The following is a 17040-nucleotide window of genomic DNA, read 5'->3' on the forward strand; positions in this document are numbered from 1 at the left end:
GTTCCCTAATTCCCTCAGCTCCCACCATTCTCTCAACTTCACTCTGGGATCTCACACAGCAGCCAGAGACAGTCATTCATCCCTCTGCTGCAGCGGTGCCCCGGTAAACGCTCAACGGGGAGCCCTGGCAGGCAGCTTTTACTGGGTGCAGCCTTGTCAATACTTCTGTGACAGCAGAGTTACAAACGAGAATCACTGAGCACAAAGCTGGGAAGAGCTACACTTGGTGGGTTCTCAGCTGGTTTACCTTGGCTCCAGCACACAGCCGGCCACAGCAGGAACCCGAATGAGGTCACCCAGGAATTCTAAGCATCAGCCACACTTAATTTCTGACATATGACTAAGTAGTACTTCCTGTCAATTAGCATTCTAGATGTGAGAGGGGGAAGGGCATTTAAACTAATTAACTCCCGGTACTGTACTATCTGAGGAGGGGAATCCCAAAGAGGATTGCCTCCATCCCTGAAGAAGCTGCCACAGGAGTGTGATTTCAAGAAAGTTTGACAGGTGATGGGGATTAGGGGGTTTATGTGTGTGTGTGTGTGTGTGTGTGTGTGTGTGTGGTGCAGGTTCTGGCGCAAGCATGTGTATTTGCACATGTGGAGAGGCCAATGGTCAACATCAGGTGTTTTCCTCTCTCCGCCTTATTTGGTGAGACAGGGTCTCATCTCTCACTGAACCCACAGCTCACTGATTTGACAAGCTCCAGGGACCTTCCTGTCCCTGCTTCCCTGGGACTAGGAATGCAGGTGCATGCTATCTGCCTCTTTACAGATACTAAGCATCTGAATTCAGGCCCTCATGAGTGCAATTCCTGACAGAGCCATCTCCCCAGACCCCGGAGTTCCTTTAAAAAGGAGCCTCTGAAGATTTTTCTGGGATGTACAGAGCACTGTCCTCCAGATTTCAGTAGGTCTGTCTACATCTCTCACTCTTCTTTCCTGCATTTATGGGGTTTACTTGGGTTTAAAGAGAGTACAGCAGCAAAAAGCAAAAAAAAAAAAAAAAAAAAAAAGATAGATAGATATATAGACAGACAGACAGACAGACAGACAGACAAAAGAGGGTGACCACTTTGGTGATTGAATGACCCTTTCACATATCAGATATCTTTCATATCCAATATTTACTTTACAATTCATAAACCTAGCTAAATTACAGTTATGAAGAAGCAACAAAATAATGTTTTGGTTGGGGGCTGGAGAGATGGCTCAGCGGTTAAGAGCACTGACTGCTCCTCTTCTAAAGGACTTGGGTTCAATTCCTGGCACCCACAGGCACCCTGGCACCCACCTGGCAGCACTGACTGCTCCTCTTCTAAAGGACTTGGGTTCAATTCCTGGCACCCACAGGCACCCTGGCACCCACCTGGCAGCTTACAACTAACTGTAACTCCAGTTTCAGGAGACCTGACACCTTCACATGGACACATATATATGCAAGCAAAACATCAGTGCACATAAAATAAGAGTAAATGAATCGTTACAAATGTATTAAAAACAAAACAACAAAAAGAGATGGCGCAGACGGCCTGCTCAATAAATAGCACTCCAGAGCGGAAATACCCACGCGCCCATCCAGTGACCTGGAACAGACTTGGGAGGCAGAAAAGAGCAGAAAAACATAAGCAAGCGTCCATATTGTCCTATGGATAAAATCATAGGATTAAAATAAATCTGACTGATCAATAGGACTGGTTTTATTTTGACAAAACTGAAAGTACTTAGAAGTTTAAAGAAAAGTAACTGTACTCGGGGGCCGGGGGCATAGCCTGGTGGGTAGGAGTGTTTGCATGAGGACCTGAGTTTCTGATTTTGAATCCCCGGGAAAGAGTCAGGCATGGCCTGCATGTAACCACAGCCCTGGGGAGGCGGAAGACATGTGGATCCTGGCGTTTGCTGGCCAGCCTGACTAGCCAGAGAGCTTGAGTTCAGAGAGTGAGAGAGAGAGAGACACTGCTTCAAGACAATACTTCAGAGAGCAATAGAGGAAGACAGCATAAAAGTCCTCCCTCTACATGGGCACTGGAGATGGGGGAAGTCCTTCTGTATATGTTTCTCTTATTGGTTGATTAATAAGACACTCTGACCAATAGAGGCAGGGAGATAGGCGGGGCTACCAGAGGAGGAATTCTGGGAAATGTAGGCAGACAGGGGTCACCGTGGATCCACTGGGAGGATAAGATGCATCAGGCATTCTCTGGTAAGCCAAGACTATGTAGAAATATATAGATTAATAGAAATTGGTTAATAATTAAGACAGAGTTAGCCCATGAGAAGCCCCAGCCGCTGGCCAACATTTTTATCATTAATATAAGTCTTTGTGTGTTCATTTGGGGACTCAAGGGTGGCGGGACCAGCCGGGACAGAAAGCTCATGCTTACACACTGGAAGGTATCTACACATGCACATGCATTCACACATCACACACATGCACACACAATCTTAGTGTACTTCCATTCCTGCTAATAAATAAATAGTCAAGAGCCTTCTAACTGGGATAAAAGATAACAGACTATGATGCAGTCATTTTCTTTGCTTCCACTCCCCTGCCTCAAATTTTTTCTTATCCACCGCCCCCCTTCAGTGTTAGTTCTTGGAGTCCCTTCCATATGCCCTCACACAAGTGTTCCAACCCAGGACATCCTTTCAAAATATTTCCTAATGGGAGTATTTCCTACCCCAAGTGGCCCCTTCTGTATCCCTGACCCTCACTCTGAGGTAAAGTACCCTGGAGATCAGAGGTTGATGACGTTCAATTATGTCTCACTGGGCACACACAAGGGTTCAGGTGGAAGAACTTCAGACCAATAAGAGAGGCTGAGGGAAGGTCCGAAAATCAAACCCAGGAGATCTTCATTGTACGTGCAGCGCTGGCAATGAGTGGAGGTAATCTTGGGAAACCACAGGCCAAGCCGTTCGAAGCAGAGGGGAGAGCATGCCTGGCACATCCTATGAGCCCTCCCATACCCTGTCCTTGTTTTTCCTCTCTCCCCTGGAAAGTAAACGCAGACATGGAATGTGACTCGATAACTCAGGCTGTCACGGTTCATTTGGTCTGGCACATCATCCGGGCTGGGTGAGCCGGCATAAAGGGACACCAGAGGGGCTTGGGCAGGCCAAGGAAGGCAATGACAACAGGAGATTTATGAAGGCAAAGTGGAAATCTAGACCCAGCAGGTTCAATTTCTGGGCTCAGAGTCCATCTGAAGGCCAAGGACTGCCGGCTGCCCTGTGGGAACCCCCAGCTTTTCCTAGGCAAGAGTTCACTTATGACAGTCATCTCCAGGAATGTCATTGTTTGCAAGACTGCCTCACAGCTGCCCCTGGACAAAGACTGCTGCTGGTGGTGTTCCCATTACACAGATGAGTAAGCTAAGGCCCAGAAGTCTGATGATTTGCCCAAGGTTGCACAATGGATGGGAAGTGAACAGGGCCGATACCCTGAGTCAACTCGTACGAGCCCCACCGTCCTTTCCTTCCTCTCCACCCCATGACTGCCCAGAGTGTCCTAACCCTAACCCCACTTAGTTGACGTCCACTCATGTTGACTGCGAGCAAGCACCCAGTATTGGAAGATGTCAAGGGAAATATAGATAGAGGAGATACCTCAACCTGAAGTTACAAGCCAAGAAGATTCCAGAACCGAGAGGTATAGCCTCTGACCTCTGTGCTTGCAATCATAGCCATGATCTTCACTTCACCCTGCTCCAGCCAACACGCATGTACCAAGCACCTGCCCTGCAGCAAGCCCAGGCCAGCATGCTGAGGTTTTGACAACAACCCAGTTAAGGTCCTTCACAAAGATGATGTTTTAAAGGAAGAAGATGGGGAGAAAGGGTGTAATAAATTGGGTGTGTGTTGGAACTCAGGCACATGCAGACAGAGCTGGTCTCAGGTAGTAGCAGATTCCAGTCATATAAATGTCAGGCTGGCCTCTGCAAATCAGCCCACAACTTTCAAATCAACCCCAGGAGCTGTTTCTTTCCTTATCAGATCATAGGAAAACAAGTCCCTTATTACAAAACCGTGAGAGACACCACATGAGAACCCAGGCAAAGCGAGGACTGATGCAAGGTCTAAGGACAGTTACTGCTAATAAGCCAGAGCCCCATCTCCAAGGGTAAAGGCAATGCTGAGCCTGAGAAAGGGCAGGTTCCGTGCATGCTGGAATGATGTGGGAAGATGACATTATCGTCATGTCTTCAGGGTCGAACTAGAGATGCTTATAAAGAAAAATTAAATTACACTCAGTATCATGAGCAAGAATTTCAGCTTGCAGGACATCAATATGTTTGTGCACATGTGGCTTTTATATTTCAAAAGATGATACAGTCTGCAGCCAGCCCCGCCCACCCCGGACCGTGTTCTCTCTTTGAACCTGATGCTTCTGACATCTCCAGTCAGTGCTTGTTTGGCAGTTAACCATGCACTGCCTGTGAACTTGGGGGGTTTTTTTTCTTGCATTGTTTCTTATCTCTTCCAGTGTTGAACTTCTCATGCAATGATGACTCATCCAGCAGGTGGTTTACAGGGATCTCATCTTACCTTCATACTGTTTTAATCTTGAACACTAACGTGGCATTCAGTTAATCCACACGATTTGTTGAGCATCTGCTGTATTCTGGGTACACCATAGACAGTGGAGAGGTGGCAGTCTTGGAGATTGTATTCTTAAGGGGCGGGAGGGGGGGGATGGCCATCACTGAGATGAATTCATCCTGACAGATTAAGATAAGAGTAAAATAAGGGAAAGAATGCAATTCTGTAGGAACATGTCACTCGAGCAACCATACTGGATTGGAAAGAACCAAAGACTTCATTTATAGATGGGAAGCCGCAGCAGGAAGAATGTGCAAAGGGTGGTTGGCAGGAGCAGACGTGGGTCACCAGCTGTGCTGACCACCGTGTGCACTCTACGTTGATGATAGACAGTTGCCGGAGAGGAGAAAGCGAGGTGGGCAGTGGGTCCTTGCAGAGCTCTCCTCAAAGGCAACGGAAGTCGATGAGTGTGTGCAATACAGGGTTACAGGATCCACTCTACACACCAGATATGGTTCCTGGCCAACAGCCTTCCTTAAGCACATCATCCATCACAAATAGTATGACTGAAAGCGTGTTGATGGCTGCACATGTGTGTGGTATGCTTATACACATGGGATAAGGTCTTCTGTCAGTCTCCTTACTGTGACCAATACGTGTCCCCTTTCATTGCTATGAACAATACATGTCACTCTTTGTTGCTATGGCCAGTATGTGTCGTTCCATGTTGCTATGACCAAAATACCTGACAGAAAGAACTCAAGGGGAGAAAGGTCCATTTTGCTCAGTTTTGGAGCAGTGAGTCATTGTGGCAGGAATGGCATGGTGGAGCAGAGCAGTTCCCATTGTGATGGTCAGGAAGCGGGGAGAGGGGATGCCAGCCCCCAAGGCTGGTTTCTCAGTCCTCATCTGATTGCATGCAGCCAACCCCCAGCCCAAGAGATCCACAAGTCTAATTAGATTATAAATAAATAAATAATAAACCTGACAACGGTCCCTTGGTCTCCTAAGTGGTTCCAAATCTAGCCAACAGTAAAAATGAGCTGTCACACTCGAGTGCCTTGTAAGGTGCACACACAAAGAGACAGAGAGATGGCTTTAAGGTTAAGAGCATTGGCTGCTCTTCCAAGGGCCAGGGTTCCATTCCACATGACAGCTCACATGTCTGTAACTCCTGTTCCCGCACACAGACGTACTTGCAGATAAAACATTAATGTATATAAAATAAAAATACATAAATGATTAGAAATAAAAATAAAGTGCACAAATATGGAGAAAATCTTAAAGAGTTAAAGGCACAAAGCAAAAGCTTTTGACTATCAGTGGTTGAGGCTGAGTGACAGGCCAACTATTCGTGATTATATAATATCTCCTATTTTGCATATATGTGAAACTATCTCCAACCGAAGGGTCTTCTCTAACACTTAGACATTGTTATAACCAAACTGCCACTAGCTAAGAACTCAAAGTATAAAATACTCGGGAGCACATTCAGCCCTGGAATCTACACAAGCAAAGGCAAGAACGACACACGTGCCTTTGAGTTTCCCTCCTGCACAGACAGCCATACCTTATACAAAGGAAGAGCTATAGTCCAGTGTTGACCTAAGTAACAGTGGCCTAAGACAGGAACTTCAGACTCTCTGCGCTGGTTTTTAATCACTCTGCTTCAGAGATACTGTATTCGTCAGCAGCTAGGCAAGGCAGGAAGGATCCTTTCCTTGCTTTTCAGCCAAAAGTCTAAAAGTTGATGATGCAAGCAAGGCATGCCTTCTCGGCATCATGGTTAACCTTTTAACCACCGCTCCATGACAAAAATAAAGTCTACTTTCTTTCCTTCTTCAGTTACCACCTTAACTGAACATGCTCAGGAATGTGCCCACCCCTAAAGTGTGTTTATGTGAATATGTATAGGCCTATGTGAATATGTATAGGTGTCCACATGAAATCCCAAGCTTCCTTTGTTGGGAGAGGGCATTGTTTGGGAAATCAGTCAGGGTTTCCCTCACGTGTCTTGGGTGTTAAATCTTTCTCCACACCCCTGTCTTGGCCATGCTTTATGCTCAGTGAGATACAAGCTCCATTGTGTTAAGTAACAGGTTTCACTTAGCTAACCTCACCGTGGGAAGCTTCCAGCTTTGAGCCCTAAGCCCAAGCACAATCTGGAAGATAATAGAGTTCGACCAGCCTGCCTAGCACCTATAATACAGCCCACATCCCAGGTGCTCTGGCCCTGACCCTTCCCTCCACAAATAGCCCACAGGAGGCCCTTCATGTGTGGGTGGACACACTTTGGGGTGGGAAGGAGCTGACGAGGGGATTCCCAACTAGGGGACAAACACACAATCATCTGAAGTTAACTAAATCTCCATGAAGATCCAGACCAAGATTCAGGCTCTCTTCTACCCATCAGCCATCGTTATCTGAGATTGCCCACCTTCTGTTGGAAAGAATAACATTGTGCTAACCTCACCATAGTCTTTTGAGAGTGTAAACTATGGCTGTTACCTTGGCCTGAAAACATTTAGTGGATTACTTTTCTCAGAGTCAGGAAAAACCTAGGGTCCCACAGAACAGTATATTGAGCAAACATTGAAGGTTAGCATACACGGAAACTCCCAGCACAAACCACACACAAGATGCTCTTTCTTTCCTCTAAGCCCAACAAGGGAAAATATGCTTCTAGACGGTAAAGTGATCGGACCAATTGTTAGGAGTTTGTTTGTTTTAACCTATAGGGCTGGGACTTGACTTACTGGTCAAAGACATGCCTAACATTCACAAGACCCTGGGCTCAACCCCAATACCAAAAAAAAAAAAAAAAAAAAAACAAATTAAAACTCTAACTTCCTGAACAATTCATTGTGTGTAACTGACATTTCTAAATGCACTTTCCAGGCAAAGCTCACTTTCCAGGCAAAGCTCACCTGTTCCTACCATGAGGTCGGTAGCTGAGATTCTTTGTATTTCAGATGAGCCAAGAACAGAGAGGTTAAATATCAGATTAAAAGCCACACAGTGAATGACGGCGCTAAGACCATATGCAAAGTCACATATGTTGTAGGTAAAAGAAAAGAGAACCAAAAATTAAGGGACTTGGGTTCGAAGCCTGATTAGCAGTCAACAGCTCCATGATCTCTGGTGACCTTAGAGTTCATATTTCCTCTTTCATATGATAAAGAACCAGATTATTTCAAGGATCCTTCTAGCTCCAGCATCTGTAGAGACATGGTCTCCCCCTAACCAGACTCTATTGTGAACAGAGAACCATCAACAGCATCCCACACTGGACCAAAGGAACAGACAACGGTTTAGGAGATCAGAAGGTTTGCAACATTGCTCCCTTTTTAAATTCTTAGACACATCTTGTAGTCCTAGTAACCATGCCTGGTATCACAAGGGCTGAGAGGAAAAGGCAGTACCAGCCTGCTAGGTGGATAGGATACTCTGGATGCAGATCCAGGGTTAGGGCTGTGTATGGATGCTAAGCACCTCAGCCACCTCTCTGCAGGGGACTGCTCATGGCTCTGTTTCCCAGAGCTATGTGTCTTATGCAGGATCATTTTCCACAAAGACAGGACCAATGTGCTGGCTCATGTCTGTAATGCAGGAGGAAAAACATATGTCAGGTGGCCTAGGGTCTCCACTTAGCACCCAGGACAGCCATAGACCCAAACCCAAATGCAAGTGACTTTGGAAAAGAACAAATGCCTAATTTTCTAATTTGGGGTGTTATGAGCCCAGCTAGCTCAGTCGGTAGAGCATGAGACTCTTAATCTCAGGGTTGTGGGTTCATGCTCCACGTTAGGCACCATTTTATTATGAGCAGGTTTTCCCAGCCTGGATTCACAGCCACACCAGCCCCAAATAACACACAGAGATGCTGTATTAGATATAAACCTGTTGGTCAGTTATTAGTATTTCTTATTGGCTAACTCTGTCTTAAATATTAACCCATTTCTATTAATCTAAATATTTCCACATGGTCTCATCTTACCGGAGAGAGGGCCTGGCGTCCTCCATGTTGACTCCTCCCTACTCCTTCCCACATCCTCCTCGTCTCCTAGTGCCGCCAACTTTGCTTTCCTATTGGCCAATGGTGCTTTATTCATTAACCAATAAGAAAAACATATTTACAGAATGACATCTCCCGTGGGGTGGGTGTGGGGGACTTCCAGGAAGAGCTCCTGACATTTCTTTATGACCTCTTGGTCCTGGTTTGCATGGGCCCTGAGTAACCACATATAAAACATTGCCCAACTGCAGAGTACAATAACGTGATGACAGTGTGAATGGCTCTCACCCGAACAACTGTCCCTACACAGTCCAGCCAACCACACACGGCAGCCCTGGGCCATTATCCCACTCTCTCAACATTTTCTTAGGTGCCACTCAGGCGATGAGAGTAGCTGAGCCTGGGTGATGCAGGTAATCCCAGCATGAGCCTCAGAGCCACACTGCCTGGTTTATACGCTGGCTGTGACACCCCGAAGCTAGTGACCTTGAGTGGGTTAGCTTCTCTGCTAATACGACTTCCATGACTTTCAGAAATGACAGCAATACATGCATCCTCCTGTCTGGCAATTACATGAAGCTAAAGATTAAGCATTGAATTTGCTGTCCTGGATTGAGTTCTCAGGGAACAGAACCATGATGTCACCTGAAATCACTCAACGTTAGGGTCTTCCGTGCTATAAAATACTAATGATGTGTATCTGTAATCTCAGAACTCAGGAGGTGAAGGCAGGGGGGATGGAGGGCTGGGATACATATCAAAACCTTTCCTCAAAAAAGAGGGAAAGGAAAGGGTTCTTATTGCACTTTCTCTGGGTATGATGTATGGGGAGGCCAGGCAATGTCAGGAACAGGGAGTTTCACGTGGCCAGAACTAGGACAAGGCTAACTCTCCTAGGCCATGCAGAGTCCAGAGAGCCCCAGGGTCAAGCCAATTCAGAATGGCTATAGACATATTGCCTAAAAATAGACACAAGTGACAAGGGCAAGAGACAGGACAAAAGTCATCCAATGGGAAGGCTGCTGGGGGCAGCGGAGGGGACAGAGCAGCTTCTGGCCCATCACTGCACACCACAGAGATGCTCTCCCTTTCAGTGTGGAAGTGCCTCTGTTGAGACTCTTTAACCTTCTGTGCCAATGCCTTTGCTTTCTCCAACCATCAGGATTTTCTGGCTATGGGTTTTGCACATACTCAAAATGACAGAAGCTTGAAGAAGAAGATAGGTGTTTATGTCTTACTCAAAATGTGCAGTTAAAAATTCCAAGTCTGGTCTTGGAACTCTGTTCCTCTCAGTTCATGCCTCTATCTTCTGTAGCATGTGCCTTCATCTCGGTGGCCCAAGTGACACACAGGTGCAGCAACAGAACAGAAGATATTTATTGGGGGAACACACACACAATGAAGGTAAATAGCTGCCACGCTCTTCTGGGACAGTTGGTAGGATGTTGCAATGCAGGATGATGGTCAGGTCTCAGACCATAACCCCAAGAGTGAGTGGGCGCGAACCCTCCTCTTTTCCTTATAAGGGACCATGCCTGCACACTGAAGCCACGCCCTAAAGACTCCAAAACTATTGACAGAAACAAATTCCCACTACACTTCCCTCCTGCGTTGCTTCTTGTCAGATGTTTGGCCGCTGAAATCCTTTTGGGTTTTTGGTTGTTTGATTACATGTTTCTTTGTTTCTGTTGTGAAAACTGGGAAGCACCAGTGGCTATCTTTGTCCCATAGAAATCCCCGGCCATTAAAGCCAGGCAGTGTGAGCACGGATACGAAACAGAAAGTGACACAGAAGCCAGCAGTGCCCCAAACCCAGGCCCACCCCGGCCTTCTCGAGGACTTGAGCCAATAAATTCCCTCCCTCCGCCCCTTTATTTTCCCTTCAACTGACTTTGATGGGTGGCCAGCAATGTGCCTCCACTAGTACCTTGAAGAAGTACCTCCCTGTAGGAGGAAGACACAGCTTCGGAGAGCCTTGGGACGCTGAGTCTAAACCAGTGATCCGGACCCCCGAGCCCTTCAAGGTCTGCGTGCCATGTGTCACAGGGTGTTCACATGCTTTCCCTTCTTTGACCAGGGTTAGTCTAAATGCATCTACAGTGCTTCCCAACCTATTACTCTGTGTGGGAAATGCCTCAGTCCCCGGGAAACTCTCCTGCCAACTGTCCTTCTCTTACCCCTCTGCACCTGCCTGGGACACTAACCGATGTCCCCAGGTAACCGCAGGCCTCCCAGTCTCTTGTAGGGCATTGATAAGGTAACTAGTGGCAGAAGGAAAACAAGATTTGGGAGTGAATGGCTTGCTTTGAGTCCAGCTAGAAGAAATAGAAGCTATTTCCTTCTCCCTGGCCCCATCCTGGTCCAACTCCCTCTGTGGTCCAGCAGAGAACCCTACCCTTAGTGAAATCAGCCACTGAGAAAGAATGTCTAGGAAAAATAATTATTATCTAGCCACCTGTCCAGGGTAATATGAAACTCAATGTCTCACTTTGGAATTCCTTTTGACAATGTACCTCGCCTAGGAAACAGCTATGCATCTCTCTCCACAGATTTATCCATACAATAGGACCTTCTCTTCATGGAGGACTGCCTGGAGGGCCTGTAAGACTCGCCTGGATCCTGGAGGCTTTAAAGAAACCAGTGCCTGCTTAGATCTCTAATGGAGATAGAAAGTGGTCCCCCATAATCTTGGCGGAAAGCAAATATAAAAGCAGGAGTCACTGTCATTGCCGTAGAACCTTCCAAGTGCTTGCCACTATTTCTCCTTCAACCCTAACCAAACCTCCCAAGGAGGACCCATCTCCCATACCACTCAAAACCAAGAGCAGCAGTTAGTTGTCCAGTGTCCAAGGTCTTGTTTACAACAAGAAGGCACATACTCAAACACAACCCAATCCCAGTGAATCCATTAAAAAGAAAACTCGCCTAGCAGCTCCTAGCAGAGGATGACTCATGGCAAGCATGTGATGGGCGCAGCTAAGAGCTCCACCTTTGTCTATCTTGTCTGTCTTTTATGTGACTTTACTGTGAGGAAAGTCCCTGACCACAGAGGTCAGAGTGTGAGACTGGGTCTAGTTCTTGCAGAGGGAGTCTGGGGCTAAATTCTGGCTCTGAAGCTAAGGAGATGGCTTGGCCAGTAAAGTCATCTTGCAAGCAGAAGGATCTGAGTTAAAGCCCCAGAACGCACATTAATGAATAAATGAAATAAGGAAAGAAAGGGGTGGGCAGGAAAGGATGGGAAAAGAAGAAATTGGGAGGGAAGGGAAGGGGTAGGCAAAGTAGGGCACAATTGTAATCCCAGCACTATGCACCATGGAAGGCAGACAGGACAGATCCTGGAGCGTGCTAAGCAGCCAGCCTAGCTTATGTAGTGAGTTCCAGGCCAGTAAGAAAGCCAGTCTCAAAAAAAAAAAAAAAAAAAAAAAAAAGGAACAACATCAAGGATGTCATCTGGATTCCACACATGCAAACACACACACACACATAAACACACATACTCTATACACACACACAGACCCTCCCACCCATACACATCATACACAACCACACACACACACTTACTGTCTGGCTCCCCATAAAACTAGCTTTACAACTCTAAGCAAGTCAAATGCTACAGTTTTAAATATCCATGTGCCTGTAAAATTCACACTGAAAAGCAATTTGCAAAGCCAAAGTATGGAGAGATGGGGCCTTTAGGAGAAGATTAGACCTGTGGGGCTCCTCTCTCATGGATGGAGTAAGTGCCTTTCCTAGGGACATAAAGGAGCAAACAGCTTAGTTTCTCCTTCCCCTTCCACGATGTAAGGCCACAGCCACAAGCCATCATCTTGGCGGTGGAAGGCACGCTCACCAGCCAGTCACTGAGGCTGCCAGGCCTTGATCTTGGGTTTCCCAGACTCTCAGACTGTGAGAAATAAGTTACCTTTCTTTATAAATTACCCAATCTAAAACATTTTCTTACAAAAAAAAGACTAAGTAACCAAACAGAGACTTTATCTTCTCTCATGAAAATAGGTAAGACTATTGCTGGGAGGCATGACGGCTCAGTCCTGTAACCCCAACATTCAGGGTGACAGAAGCAAGTGAATTTCTGTGAGTTTGAAGCTAGCTTGTTCCACATAGTGATTTCCAGAGCAGCCATGGCTACACAGTGAGGCCTTGTCTAAAATATATAAATAAAATTACACACACACACACACACACACACACACACACACACAAATCTGTCTCTGGGTTTGTAAAACACCTACTCATCACATGATATTATTAATACTAGGGTAATGACATTAGCTTTCAAATGAATGTACTCAATTAATATGAAGATGGCTGAGGCAGAAAACCCAGTAAGAGAAAGCCTGGGAAGCATGTTGTTAGAGGACTGGATGGCCAGCAATGTGGAAGACCACCAGAAGGCAAGGTTTGAGTTTGGGAGGACCAGAAACTATGCATGGGGGCCCAACAGCAATGGAAGGCAGAGAGCTCCCTTACCAATGCCCCAAACGGCTCGATGGTGTAGAACCCCAGCCTGGAAGTGAGCCCCTCCAAAGCTCCCTTTTCAGAAAGACGGCTGCCCACAGGCATCATGATCCTGAGCTAAAATCCTACGGGAAGGGACTGGTACTCTCGCTCAAGTCCATTGGTTCACTTACTCTGCAGGCACCAGATAAATAGCACTTCCGTCTCCTGCCCCCTCCCCCTTTCTCCCATTCCTCTCCAGGAGGCCAAATAGGACATTATCTAGGCTACTTTCCTACAGAAGGTTTCCTTGAGAAACAGGCCTTGAAAAATCACTTACTCAGCCTTGTAAACATGTCGTAGCCCATGGCCAGGTTCTCCACACTCTTTGTGTCCACCCCATATGTGACTTTGAACACTCCCTTGCCGGTTACCAAGAAACGTATGTTCACAGAAGACAGTATTACTACTTAGTTTGTGTGGATGCTGTGGTTGCTTCTTTTTAATTCATCTCCAAGGAAAACACATTCCCTGATGCAAGCAGATAAAGTGGGATGTTGGGCATGCTTTTCTTTTTCTGACAAAGCTGCTTCGCTTTGGGTGGGTATTGTCTCTCCTGGACCTCCCCGGACTCCACTTCCTTATGGTCAGAGAATGATAACTAGCTTCTGGGAAACCCCACTGATGCCTTCCCTCAGAGCAAGGATGCTAGAGACAAGTGCTACCTGATGTCCTGAAGGCTCCTTACAAATCCTGTCCTCGGAATTACGTGGATGACAAAGTGGGAGGAAAAATTATTCTTGATTTACCGATGTTTGATCCAACAGAATTTATTAGATACTCAGATCTTTGTATTTGACTTCAAAAGAAGAGACAAAGAACATGGAAGGAAGAAGGCAGAACAATCCTTCTGTATGCTGTGTGATTCGTTCTCATTGGGTAATAAAAAAAAAAAAAAAAAAAACAATGACAGGCCAGTAGCCAGACAGGAAGTATAGGCAGGAGAGCCAAACACAGAGAGAATTGTGGGATGAAAAGGGGCGGAGTCAGGAGATGTCAGTGAGCCACTGAGGAAGCAGGATGTGTAGAAAATGAGATAACAAACAAGCCACCTGTCAAGAGCATAGTTAAGAAATATGGGTTAATTTAAGTGTGATAGCTAGCTAGTAACAAGCCTGAGCTATCAGCCAAGCATTTACAAATAATATTAAGCTTCTGAGTGGTTAATTGGGAATTGGTGGGCAAGAGAGAAACATCCAGTGACAGGTGATATGGGGTGGGTCACTTTAGATACAAGAACTTTCTGGTGGTTTTTACAACACACAATCCCTACCAGGAACTCAAGGAATGAAAGACCTTTCCAAGGGTTGTTAAGGTAGGCAGTCTCTACCAGGAACTCAAGAGGTAACAAACAATGCTAAGTAGTTTACGTTCGTTATCGGATTGACTCTTCATATCAACCAACTCTACACATGAAAAAACTAAAGTTCAGATTACTCAAACAACTCACCCAAGATCACATAAATTTGCCCTTGAACTCGGGGTTCTCCAGACTTAGCTTTTGCTCCTCAACTTATAATGGGGTTACATCCTGATAAGCATGTCTTACAGGGGAAAACAGCCTAATGCAAAGTGCATTTCATACACTCACTTACCTACCTTTGCCTGGTCTTTCTTAAATGAGTTCAGAAGTCTGATTTCTAACAGAGTACTGAGGTCTCAGGTCACGTGCTCAATACAGTTCATGGAAAGTAAAAAGCAAAATAGGTGTGTGCGATCTCACACCCTCAAAAAGTCAAACCCTATAAGTGAAGGCATCATAAGTTAGGGAGCAGCTGGACACTGCTCCAGGAGCTCAATTAAGAGGTTGTCTGACAGCTTCAACTTCCAGAGACATCTAGATCAGACCCGAGCTATACACTCAGCCTCTCTTTTACAGTTGAGTAAACACATGCCCAAAGACAGGAAGTACCTGGGGTGCTTCCCCAGCAACCATCACAGCTGGGACCTCAAACAATTACACACCACGTGACAGTATCTCAGGCTACCTGTTCACACAGATGACCTAGCCAAGCTTCCATTTCCCACAGAGATTGAAACATCTATTCCCAGAGAAAGAACATGAAGTTGGGGTAAGGGATGATCTGGGAAGAGTTGGGAGAAAGAAAGGAATAGGATCAAAATATACTGTATGAAATTCTCAAAGAATAAATAAAAATCTTTAAAATAGGCCAGGCCAGTGGGGGTTGGAGAGCTGGCTCAGCTGTTAAGAGCATGAGTGGCTTTTTCAGAGGAGATAGGTTCAGTTCCCAACACCCACATGGTTGACTAAAGCATGATAAGAATCTGGGAAACCATAGGCTGATGGATGTTTATTTAAGGAGAAATCACTTACACCAGAAACAGATGACCACCGCAGGTTTCTGTCCCAAGGATGCCTTCAGATGCTCTCTGTCTCCAATCAGGAAGTAAGAGAGTGAGCGGGGTCTGGGACCCCAGACCTAGTCTCCCCAGGCCATGCCCACACCTGTCCCCACGCCCCCAATGGGCATGGTCAGTGCAGCAGATGCAGGCAGGGTAGACATCTCACTGCAGTTGACAACTCCAGGTCCAGGGAATCTGATGCCATCTGGCCTTACAGGTTCAGGCACACACTTACACACACACACACACACACGCAAACACGCATGCACATACAACTAAACTAAACATTTTTTTTAATATGACAGTGAGGTCTTGCTTTTGGAAGAATGCCCAATAAGACAATTTGAAGCAGAGTAAGTTAATCACTTAATTATCTTTTATCAGTCAAATTGCAGGACCTCCTTGGTGTGAGGTTCAACATAACAGTTAACATGCACGGTGTACACAATACCTGGAGTTCTAGCCCAGGCTATTGACAAATTTTAGCTTACCCCTCACTCAACCTGATGAAAAGAATGAATATGATTTATGCCTGTTGCATAACTGGATGAATCAGAAAATAGAAAGACAAAGACTCTGCTGAATTTCTGTTAAATATGTCTAATATTTTAATAGCATGTCCACAGATATCTTCTTATTTGATGTCATAACAAGCTGATGAGGAATATTTTCTAGTTTTTAACATCTCTTTAGAAATGGAGAACCAAAGTTTTGCCTTGAGGCTGCAACTATTGTGCTGTAAGACACCAAGCAAGGGAGCATGGAAGATGTCTCAGTGGTGAAGTGCTTACCAGGCAAGTGTGAGGACTGTGTGTGTGTGTGTGTGTGAGAGAGAGAGAGAGAGAGACAGAGAGAGAGACAGAGAGAGAGAGAGAGAGAGAGAGAGAGAAAGAGAGAGAGATAGTATACGTGTAACAGTGTGTGTGCCTGTGACAGTGTGTGCATGTGTGTGTCTGAGTGTGTGTTAGCATCCCTGTAATTCCAGCCTCAGAAGACAAACAAGGCACACCTAGAACAAGCTAGCTAGCAAGACTGGCCATTGTTGAGCTCTGGGTTTGATTGAGAGACCCTGACTCGATGAATAAGATGGAAAAGTGATTGAGGATGATTCCTGACATCAACTTTGGGCCTCCACATGCACATACACCTACACACACGTGCCCACACATTTGCAAAACATGTATGAACACAGGCATCACACACACACACACACACACACACACACACACACACACACACACACGGTTCCAGTCTCTTTGTCCATAACATGAGAGGTTAGAAGTGAATTCTCTCCAAGCACTTCCAACTCAAACACTCAGGATAATAATGAGAGATGGTCTTGCTCTCTGAAATTCCTTTCTAATAAACATGGTACATCTTGGTCTAAATTCAGGTAGCTTGGCATCTTTATTAATGGTTTAGATAATTACACAGCATAATTATCCATGTGCTCCAGGGGCCCAAGAGAGTGGGTGCATTTTTACACTGATCTAATTAAAGAATGCTTAATTGAGGATGATACCTCTCCTGCGGCGCACCTCCTTTGCAGTGAGTCCCAGAAGCATGGCAAGAGTAGGGTTCCCTTGACGCCAAGATGGGGACATG

General features: G+C 45.8%; 1 non-coding gene across 1 annotated transcript; it reads left to right on the plus strand.

Annotated features, from left to right (window-relative positions):
- The first annotated feature begins 8279 nt into the window (after positions 1–8279).
- On the plus strand, positions 8280–8352 carry Trnak-cuu (transfer RNA lysine (anticodon CUU)). Its single transcript has one exon. It is a non-coding gene; the product is annotated as a tRNA-Lys (tRNA).
- Positions 8353–17040: the final 8688 nt, after the last annotated feature.

Source organism: Phodopus roborovskii, unplaced genomic scaffold (genome assembly GCF_943737965.1).
Source record: "Phodopus roborovskii unplaced genomic scaffold, PHOROB, whole genome shotgun sequence".
Taxonomy (NCBI): Eukaryota; Metazoa; Chordata; class Mammalia; order Rodentia; family Cricetidae; genus Phodopus; species Phodopus roborovskii.